The 11,284-nt window shown below is 40.9% G+C and overlaps 1 pseudogene; it reads right to left on the bottom strand.

The window, feature by feature from the left end:
- Positions 1-9,674: 9,674 nt before the first annotated feature.
- LOC120095797 (U2 spliceosomal RNA) lies at positions 9,675-9,802 on the bottom strand (annotated as a pseudogene).
- Positions 9,803-11,284: the final 1,482 nt, after the last annotated feature.

Genomic DNA, 11,284 nt, shown 5'->3' with positions numbered 1-11,284 from the left:
AGCTCAAAGGCAGCCCCCCACGAGCAACTTGAGTCGCGGGACCACAGGTAAGATCAACTTTTCTGCTCCAAGCGACCTGCCTAGTGGACTCAGGACACACAGAGGCAAAATTCCTCTGGGACCGGACACTTATGGTTTTTAGCTGGAGCCCCAACCTCACTGATTCTGGCCCACAGCTCACTGCTCCCAAACCCCGTGGGAGAGAGAGCTCACCATCCTGACAGGTGGGCACTCCTGACTACAGAGCGGGAGAGACCACCAATACTGCCCAGCCCTGCCCAAAGCCCTGGCCCAAGAGGAAATTGTATAGGGCCTCTGAGAACTAGAAGATAGGGGCACGCGAGCGGCAGGTCCCCTGCACTCCAGACACCACCTGGACCTGAAGGGACCTGGTCAACAATTCTCTGCACCCAAATCACATAAGAGGGAGAGCTAAACCTTCAGAGGGGCAGACACGACTGGGAAGCTAGAAGAGACTACACTCTGCCCACATTTCTGACTCCAGAGGAAAACACCTAACGCCATCTGGGAACCCGGTATATGGGAGCCCCAGGAAAAGGTAGCACAGGCCCTCATGGAGAACTCAAATGCAGGCCCCAATGAGCAACTTAAGCTGCAGGTCCACAGGTAAGACCAACTTTCCTGCTCCAAGAGACCTGCCTGGTGGACTCAGGACACAGGACCACAGGAAGACCTGACCACCAGCAGACAGGAAAGACTACATGCCCAAAAGCAAAACACTCTGTTCCCATAACTGGCTGAAAGAAAACAGGAAACAGGTCTACAGCACTCCTGACACACAGGACTATATAGGACAGTCTAGCCACTGTCAGAAATAGCAGAACAAGGAAACACCAGAGAAAACCTGATGGAGAGAGGCAAACACAGGAACCCAAGTAACAGAAACCAAGAATACATGGCATCATCGGAGCCCAATTCTCCCAACAAGCAAACACTGATTAGCCAAACACAACAGAAAACCAAGATATAGATTTAAAATCACATTTGATCATGATAATGGAGGACTTTGAGAAAGACATAAAGAATGCCCTTAGAGAAATGGAGGAAAACATAAATAAACAAGTAGAAGCCTATAGAGAGGAATCACAAAAATCCCTGAAAGAATTCTAGGAAAAAACAATCAAACAGGTGAAGGAATTAAAAATGGAAATAGAAGAAATAAAGAAAACACAAAGGGAAACAACACTTGATAAAGAAAAACAAAGGAAGAGACAAGGAGCCATAGATAAAAGCATCACCAACAGAATACAAGACATAGAAGAGAGAATCTCAGGAGCAGAAGATTCCATAGAAATCATTGACACAACAGTCAAAGATAATGTAAAACTGAAAAAGCTACTGATCCAAAACATACAGGAAACCCAGGACTCAATTAGAAGATCAAACCTAAGGATAATAGGTATAGAAGTGAGTGAGGACTCCCAGCTCAAAGGACCAGTAAATATCTTCAACAAAATCATAGAAGAAAACTTCCCTAACCTAAAGAAAGAGATGCGCATAAACATACAAGAAGCCTACAGAACTCCAAATAGATTGGACCAGAAAAGAAACACCTCCCAAGACATAAGAGTCAAAACACCAAATACACAAAATAAATAAAGAATATTAAAAGCAGTAAGGGAAAAAGGTCAAGTAACATATAAAGGCAGACCTATCAGAATTACACCAGACGTCTCACCAGAGACTATGAAAGCCAGAAGATCCTGGACAGATGGCATGCCAATCAAGGTTACTGTATCCAGCAAAACTATCACTTAACATAGATGGAGAAACCAAGATATTCCATGACAAAACCAAATTTACACATTATCTTTCTACAAATCCAGTGCTACAATGGATAATAAATGGTAAAGCCCAACATAAGGAGGCAAGCTACACCCTAGAAAGAGCAAGAAACTAATCGTCTTGGCAACAAAACAAAGAGAAGAAAAGCACACAAACATAATCTCAAATCCAAATATGAATATAACAGGAAGCAATAATCACTATGCCTTAATATCTCTCAACATCAATGGTCTAAACTCCCCATGAAAAAGACATAGATTAACAAACTGGATACATAATGAGGACCCTGCATTCTGCTGCCTACAGGAAACACACCTCAGAGAGAAAGACAGACACTACCTCAGAGTGAAAGGCTGGAAAACAAATTTCCAAGCAAACGGTCAGAAGAAGCAAGCTGGAGTAGCCATTCTAATATTGAATAAAATCAATTTACAACTAAAAGTCATCAAAAAAGGTAAGGAAGAACACTTCATATTCATCAAAGGAAAAATTCACCAAAATGAACTCTCAATCCTAAATATCTATGCTCCAAATACAACGGCACCTACATACATAAAAGAAACATTACTAAAGCTCAAAGCACACATTGCACCTCACACAAGAATAGTAGGAGATTTCAACACCCCACTCTCATCAATGGACAGGTCATGGAAACAGAAATTAAACAGAGACGTAGACAGACAAAGAGAAGGCATGAACCAAATGGATTTAACAGATATTTATAGAACAATCTATCCTAAAGCAAAAGGATATACATTCTTCTCAGGACCTCATGGTACTTTCTCCAAAATTGATCATATATTTGGTCAAAAAACAGGCCTCAACAGATACAAAAAGATAGAAATAATCCCATGCATCCTATCAGACCACCACCGGCTAAAGCTGGTCTTCAATAACAATAAGGGAAGAATGCCCACATATACATGGAAGTTGAACAATGCTCTATTCAGTGATAATTTGATCAAGAAAGAAATAAAGAAAGAAATTAAAGACTTCTTAGAATTTAATGAAAGTGAAAGTCAAACTTATGGGACACAATGAAAGCTGTGCTAAGAGGAAAACTCATAGCTCTGAGTGCCTGCAGAGAGAAACAGGAGAGAGGATAGATCAGCAGCTTGACAGCACACCTAAAAGCTCTAGAACAAACAGAAGCAAATACACCCAGGAGGAGTAGAAGGCAGGAAATAATCAAACTCAGAGCTGAAATCAACCAAGTAGAAACAAAAAGGACCATAGAAAGAATCAACAGAACCAAAAGTTGGTTCTTTGAGAAAATCAACAAGATAGATAAACCCTTAGCCACACTACCCAGAGGACATAGAGAATGTGTCCAAATTAACAAAATCAGAAATGAAAAGGGAGACATAACTACAGATTCAGAGGAAATTCAAAAAATCATCAGATCTTACTATAAAAGCCTATATTCAACAAAACTTGAAAATCTACAGGAAATGGACAATTTCCTAGACAGGTACCAGGTACCGAACTTAAATCAGGAACAGATAAACCAGTTAAACAACCCCATAACTCCTACGGAAATAGAAGCAGTCATTAAAGGTCTACCAACCAAAAAGAGCCCAGGTCCAGACGGGTTTAGTGCAGAATTCTATCAGACCTTCATAGCAATATTATCCAAACTATTCCACAAAATTGAAACAGATGGAGCACTATCGAATTCCTTCTATGAACCCACAATTACTCTTATACCTAAACCACACAAAGACCCAACAAAGAAAGAGAACTTCAGACCAATTTCCCTTATGAATATCGACACAAAAATACTCAATGAAATTCTGGCAAATTGAATCCAAGAGCACATCAAAACAATCATCCACCATGATCAAGTAGGCTTTATCCCAGGCATGCAGGGATGGTTTAATATACGGAAAACCATCAACGTGATCCATTATATAAACAAACTGAAAGAACAAAACCACATGATCATTTCATTAGATGCGGAGAAAGCATTTGACAAAATTCAACACCCCTTCATGATAAAAGTCCTGGAAAGAATAGGAATTCAAGGCCCATACCTAAACATAGTGAAAGCCATATACAGCAAACCAGTTGCTAACATTAAACTAAATGGAGAGAAACTTGAAGCAATCCCACTAAAATCAGGGACTAGACAAGGCTGCCCACTCTCTCCCTACTTATTCAATATAGTTCTTGAAGTTCTAGCCAGAGCAATCAGACAACAAAAGGAGGTGAAGGGGATACAGATCAGAAAAGAAGAAGTGAAAATATCACTATTTGCAGATGATAGGATAGTATATTTAAGTGATCCAAAAAGTTCCACCAGAGAACTACTAAAGCTGATAAACAACTTCAGCAAAGTGGCTGGGTATAAAATTAACTCAAATAAATCAGTAGCCTTCCTCTATACAAAAGAGAAAAAAGCCGAGAAAGAAATTAGGGAAACGACACCCTTCATAATAGACCCAAATAATATAAAGTACCTTGGTGTGACTTTAACCAAGCAAGTAAAAGATCTGTACAATAAGAACTTCAAGACTCTGAAGAAAGAAATTGAAGAAGACCTCAGAAGATGGAAAGATCTCCCATGCTCATGGATTGGCAGGATTAATATAGTAAAAATGGCCATTTTACCAAAAGCGATGTACAGATTCAATGCAATCCCCATCAAAATACCAATCCAATTCTTCAAAGAGCTAGACAGAACAATTTGCAAATTCATAACAAATAACAAAAAAACCCAGGAATAACAAAAAACCCAGGATAGCTAAAACTATCCTCGACAATAAAAGGACTTCAGGGGGAATCACTATCCCTGAACTCAAGCGGTATTACAGAGCAATAGTGATAAAAACTGGCATGGTATTGGTACAGAGACAGACAGATAGACCACTGGAACACAATTGAAGACCCAGAAATGAACCCACACACCTATGGGCACTTGATTTTTGACAAAGGAGCCAAAACCATCAAATGGAAAAAAGACAGCATTTTCAGCAAATGGTGCTGGTTCAACTGGAGGTCAACATGTAGAAGAATGCAGATCGATCCATGCTTATCACCCTGTACAAAGCTTAGGTCCAAGTGGATCAAGAACCTCCACATCAAACCAGACACACTCAAACTAATAGAAGAAAAACTAGGGAAGCATCTGGAACACATGGGCACTGGAAAAAATTTCCTGAACAAAACACCAATGGCTTATGCTCTAAGATCAAGAATCTACAAATGGGATCTCATAAAACTGCAAAGCTTCATCTGGAACACATGGGCACTGGAAAAAATTTCCTGAACAAAACACCAATGGCTTATGCTCTAAGATCAAGAATCGACAAATGGGATCTCATAAAACTGCAAAGCTTCTGTAAGGCAAAGGACACTGTGGTTAGGACAAAACGGCAACCAACAGATTGGGAAAAGATCTTTACCAATCCTACAACAGATAGAGGCCTTATATCCAAAATATACAAAGAACTCAAGAAGTTAGACCGCAGGGAAACAAATAACCCTATTAAAAAATGGGGTTCAGAGCTAAACAAAGAATTCACAGCTGAGGAATGCCGAATGGCTGAGAAACACCTAAAGAAATGTTCAACATCTTTAGTCATAAGGGAAATGCAAATCAAAACAACCCTGAGATTTCACCTCACACCAGTGAGAATGGCTAAGATCAAAAACTCAGGTGACAGCAGATGCTGGCGAGGATGTGGAGAAAGAGGAACACTCCTCCATTGTTGGTGGGATTGCAGACTGGTAAAACCATTCTGGAAATCAGTCTGGAGGTTCCTCAGAAAATTGGACATTGAACTGCCTGAGGATCCAGCCATACCTCTCTTGGGCATATACCCAAAAGATGCCTCAACATATAAAAGAGACACGTGCTCCACTATGTTCATCGCAGCCTTATTTATAATAGCCAGAAACTGGAAAGAACCCAGATGCCCTTCAACAGAGGAATGGATACAGAAAATGTGGTACATCTACACAATGGAATATTACTCAGCTATCAAAAACAACGAGTTTATGAAATTCGTAGGCAAATGGTTGGAACTGGAAAATATCATCCTGAGTGAGCTAACCCACTCACAGAAAGACATACATGGTATGCACTCATTGATAAGTGGCTATTAGCCCAAATGCTTGAATTACCCTAGATCCCTAGAACAAAGGAAACTCAAGACGGATGATCAAAATGTGAATGCTTCACTCCTTCTTTAAATGAGGAAAAAGAATACCCTTGGCAGGGAAGGGAGAGGCAAAGATTAAAACAGAGACTGAAGGAACACCCATTCAGAGCCTGCCCCACAGGTGGCCCATACATATACAGCCACCCAATTAGACAAGATGGATGAAGCAAAGAAGTGCAGACCGACAGGAGCCGGATGTAGATCGCTCCTGAGAGACACAGCCAGAATACAGCAAATACAGAGGCGAATGCCAGCAGCAAACCACTGAACTGAGAATAGGTCCCCCGTTGAAGGAATCAGAGAAAGAACTGGAAGAGCTTGAAGGGGCTCGAGACCCCAAAAGTACAACAATGTCAAGCAACCAGAGCTTCCAGGGACTAAGCCACTACCTAAAGACTATACATGGACTGACCCTGGACTCTGTCCCCATAGGTAGCAATGAATATCCTAGTAAGAGCACCAGTGGAAGGGGAAGCCCTGGGTCCTGCTAAGACTGAACCCCCAGTGAACTAGACTATGCGGGGAGGGTGGCAATGGGGGGAGGTTTGGGAGGGGAACACCCATAAGGAAGGGGAAGGGGGGAGGGTGATGTTTGTCCGGAAACCGGGAAAGGGAATAACACTTGAAATGTATATAAGAAATACTCAAGTTAATAAAAAAAAAAAAAAAACTGCAAAGCTTCTGTAAGGCAAAGGACACTGTGGTTAGGACAAAACGGCAACCAACAGATTGGGAAAAGATCTTTACCAATCCTACAGCAGATAGAGGCCTTATATCCAAAATATACAAAGAACTCAAGAAGTTAGACCGCAGGGAGACAAATAACCCTATTAAAAAATGGGGTTCAGAGCTAAACAAAGAATTCACAGCTGAGGAATGCCGAATGGCTGAGAAACACCTAAAGAAATGTTCAACATCTTTAGTCATAAGGGAAATGCAAATCAAAACAACCCTGAGATTTCACCTCACACCAGTGAGAATGGCTAAGATCAAAAACTCAGGTGACAGCAAATGCTGGCGAGGATGCGGAGAAAGAGGAACACTCCTCCATTGTTGGTGGGGTTGCAGACTGGTACAACCATTCTGGAAATCAGTCTGGAGGTTCCTCAGAAAATTGGACATTGAACTGCCTGAGGATCCAGCTATACCTCTCTTGGGCATATACCCAAAAGATACCCCAACATATAAAAAAGACACGTGCTCCACTATGTTCATCGCAGCCTTATTTATAATAGCCAGAAGCTGGAAAGAACCCAGATGCCCTTCAACAGAGGAATGGATACAGAAAATGTGGTACATCTACACAATGGAATATTACTCAGCTATCAAAAACAATGACTTTATGAAATTCGTGGGCAAATGGTTGGAACTGGAAAATATCATCCTGAGTGAGCTAACCCAATCACAGAAAGACATACATGGTATGCACTCATTGATAAGTGGCTATTAGCCCAAATGCTTGAATTACCCTAGATGCCTAGAACAAATGAAACTCAAGACGAATGATCAAAATCTGAATGCTTCACTCCTTCTTTAAAAGGGGAACAAGAATACCCTTGGCAGGGAAGGGAGAGGCAAAGATTAAAACAGAGACTGAAGGAACACCCATTCAGAGCCTGCCCCACATGTGGCCCATACATATATATACAGCCACCCAATTAGACAAGATGGATGAAGCAAAGAAGTGCAGCCCGACAGGAGCCGGATGTAGATCGCTCCTGAGAGACACAGCCAGAATACAGCAAATACAGAGGCGATGCCAGCAGCAAACCACTGACCTGAGACTAGGACCCCCGTTGAAGGAATCAGAGAAAGAACTGGAAGAGCTTGAAGGGGCTCGAGATCCCATATGTACAACAATGCCAAGCAACCAGAGCTTCCAGGGACTAAGCCACTACCTAAAGACTATACATGGACTGACCCTGGACTCTGACCTCATAGGTAGCAATGAATATCCTAGTAAGAGCACCAATGGAAGGGGAAGCCCTGGGTCCTGCTAAGACCCCATTGCCGCCCTCCCCCCAGTGAACTAGGCTGTTGGGGGGAGAGCGGCAATGGGGGGGAGGGTTGGGAGGGGAACACCCATAAGGAAGGGGAGGGGGAGGGGGATGTTTGCCCGGAAACCGGGAAAGGGAATAACACTCGAAATGTATATAAGAAATACTCAAGTTAATAAAAAAAAATTTTAAAAAAAAAGTTACAGGTACAGCAGAGACCACTGTGCTGAGTAATTGTAGACACCTGGCATGCAAAGCCAGTCTATGTCAGACTTCTGACAGTCTATGTCAGAAGTGTATTATATCATTATTGTGTCTTTAGTCACCCCAATATTGAATATTTCAAAACTTTTTAACTTTACAAGCACAAATGTGATGAGTACAAATCTTTTTGTTTATTAGTGACATTTCCATCTATTTGCATGCCCAAAGTTTAAGATCAGCAATGCTGTAAGAATGTAATTTAATGAAACCAAATAAGAATCTGATCACTTCCCAAAGCTCCAACTCTCAACCCTATCATGTATCACACTGGAGGTTAGGTTCCAACATGGAAATGTTGAGCACAGAAACATTCGGGTCATGGAGCTGGGAATACAGGACCTCATTGCATATTTACTTTTCACTCTGGGAGAAATAGTTATAGGAGAGGGTTTTTCTTGTCACAAGAACAAAGTGGCATGAGTAAGATTCCCTCTTCTCTTCTTATATTGTTTTATTTCCAGGAGCTGCAGCTTATCAGCTTCTCTTCCAGGTTTCATTTTTTTTTCCATCTTTATTAACTTGAGTATTTCTTATTTACTTTTCGATTGTTATTCCCCTTCCCGGTTTCTGGGCCAACATCCCCCTAACCCCTCTTCCTCCCCTTCTGTATGGGTGTTCCCCTCCACATCCTCCCACCATTATCACCCTCCCCCCCAATCACGTTCACTGGGAGTTCAGTCTTGGCAGGACCAAGGGCTTCCCCTTCCACTGGTGCTCTTACTAGGCTATTCATTGCTACCTATAAGGTTGGAGCCCAGGGTCAGTCCATGTATATATAGTCTTGGGTAGTGTCTTAGTCCTCTCTTCCAGGTTTCTTAAAGGCCTTGTCATCAATGTGCCTTTGATAACATAAATGTTATTCATCTTTCCAAGGATTCTCAGACTGTTCATGTGTATGTTATAACTTTGGTGAGGCTACTCCTTTATTATTAAAAAATATTCTATCTCTAACAATATTGTTTTTGTTTTAAACTTTATCTCATTTCTTAGTGACTTCATATTCTTTATGACTGTTGATTACCTAAGATATATTTATCATCACTTTACATTTATCCTACCTGTGTCTTTGAATCCAGTTGTGCTCACAATATAACCTATATGCTTACATTTATTTTGACATTCATAGTGTCACTCTGTTTTCTTTAACTTAGGCTATGGTCCATTCATATTTATGATAACTATTAATGCAGTTGGATTTGATTCATTTGTTATAGCCCTAGTTCTATGTCACTTAGTACTTTCTAATGGAATATTTCATTCCTTTCAGGATAATTTGGATTATGTTCTTGATGACTGTGGCAGGTCTTCCCCACTGTGTGTGTTGCTGCCCCTGAGATGATAGGCTCCAACAATTTCACAGCTGTTTGTACAGATGTACAGATTCTCCTTTTTAGAGCATCAACAAACATCAAGAAACCCAACATGGGCACGCAAACTATAATGTATAATGTACCACAGTGGTCAGAGGCGATGGGTAGATCAAAATTAAGTACTCCAAATATGTAATACACATACCTCAAGAAATAAAGTCAATTCCTACACTTGATCTTAGCCAAAAGGCCGAGAAGCGATTACACTCAATTTCTTATATATATGGTTCTACTCCTCTTCACAGACAAAACTTTCTTCAACTCTGATTACTGATATAATTTTAGGATCTCCTTTTCTTCAGGCTCATTATTGGTAGTCAAATCAGTTAATACTTCATCTTCTCAGTGAAGCAGAAATGTTCTTACACAGAACATTTGCATAAAACTTGATCCACTATAAACTTAGTGTGCCAGGTAAGGGCTGTCAAGATGCTCACCTGCAGGCATGAATGAATCCACATGGAGTGTGTATACTCTATCCATCCCTCCTTAATCAATGAAGGAAACCTAGTATTTAGTAAGAGCTCATTCCCAAGTCATAACCACAGGTACATTTTCTTCATCATTCTGTACAGAACATCTGGATCTTACATCTGAATTCCTAGGGAACTCAAGCAGTATTACAGAGCAATAGTGATAAAAACTGCGTGGTATTGGTACAGAGACAGACAGATAGACCAGTGGAATAGAATTGAAGACCCAGAAATGAACCCACACACCTATGGTCACTTGATTTTTGTCAAAGGAGCCAAAACCATCAGATGGAAAAAAGATAGCATTTTCAGCAAATGGTGCTGGTTCTATGGGAGGTCAGCATGTAGAAGAATGCAGATTGATCCATGCTTATCACCCTGTACAAAGCTTAAGTCCAAGTGGATCAAGGACCTCTACATCAAACCAGATACACTCAAACTAATAGAAGAAAAACTGGAGAAGCATCTCGAACACATGGGCACTGGAGAAAATTTCCTGAACAAAACACCAATGGCTTATGCTCTGAGATCAGGAATCGACAAATGGGATCTCCTCAAACTGCAAAGCTTCTGTAAGGCAAAGGACACTGTGGTTAGGACAAAATGAAAACGGCCAGATTGGGAAAAGATCTTTACCAATCCTACAACAGATAGAGGGCTTATATCCAAAATATACAAAGAACTCAAGAAGTTAGACTGCAGGGAGGCAAATACTCCTATTAAAAAATGGAGTTCCACATGGGCACTGGAAAAAATTTCCTGAACAAAACACCAATGGCTTATGCTCTAAGATCAAGAATCGACAAATGGGATCTCATAAAACTGCAAAGCTTCTGTAAGGCAAAGGACACTGTGGTTAGGACAAAACGGCAACCAACAGATTGGGAAAAGATCTTTACCAATCCTACAACAGATAGAGGCCTTATATCCAAAATATACAAAGAACTCAAGAAGTTAGACCGCAGGGAAACAAATAACCCTATTAAAAAATGGGGTTCAGAGCTAAACAAAGAATTCACAGCTGAGGAATGCCGAATGGTTGAGAAACACCTAAAGAAATGTTCAACATCTTTAGTCATAAGGGAAATGCAAATCAAAACAACCCTGAGATTTCACCTCACACCAGTGAGAATGGCTAAGATCAAAAACTCAGGTGACAGCAGATGCTGGCGAGGATGTGGAGAAAGAGGAACACTCCTCCATTGTTGGTG

This window comes from Rattus norvegicus, chromosome 11 (assembly GCF_036323735.1).
Source record: "Rattus norvegicus strain BN/NHsdMcwi chromosome 11, GRCr8, whole genome shotgun sequence".
Taxonomy (NCBI): Eukaryota; Metazoa; Chordata; class Mammalia; order Rodentia; family Muridae; genus Rattus; species Rattus norvegicus.
This window is presented reverse-complemented; position numbering and strand designations above follow the sequence as displayed.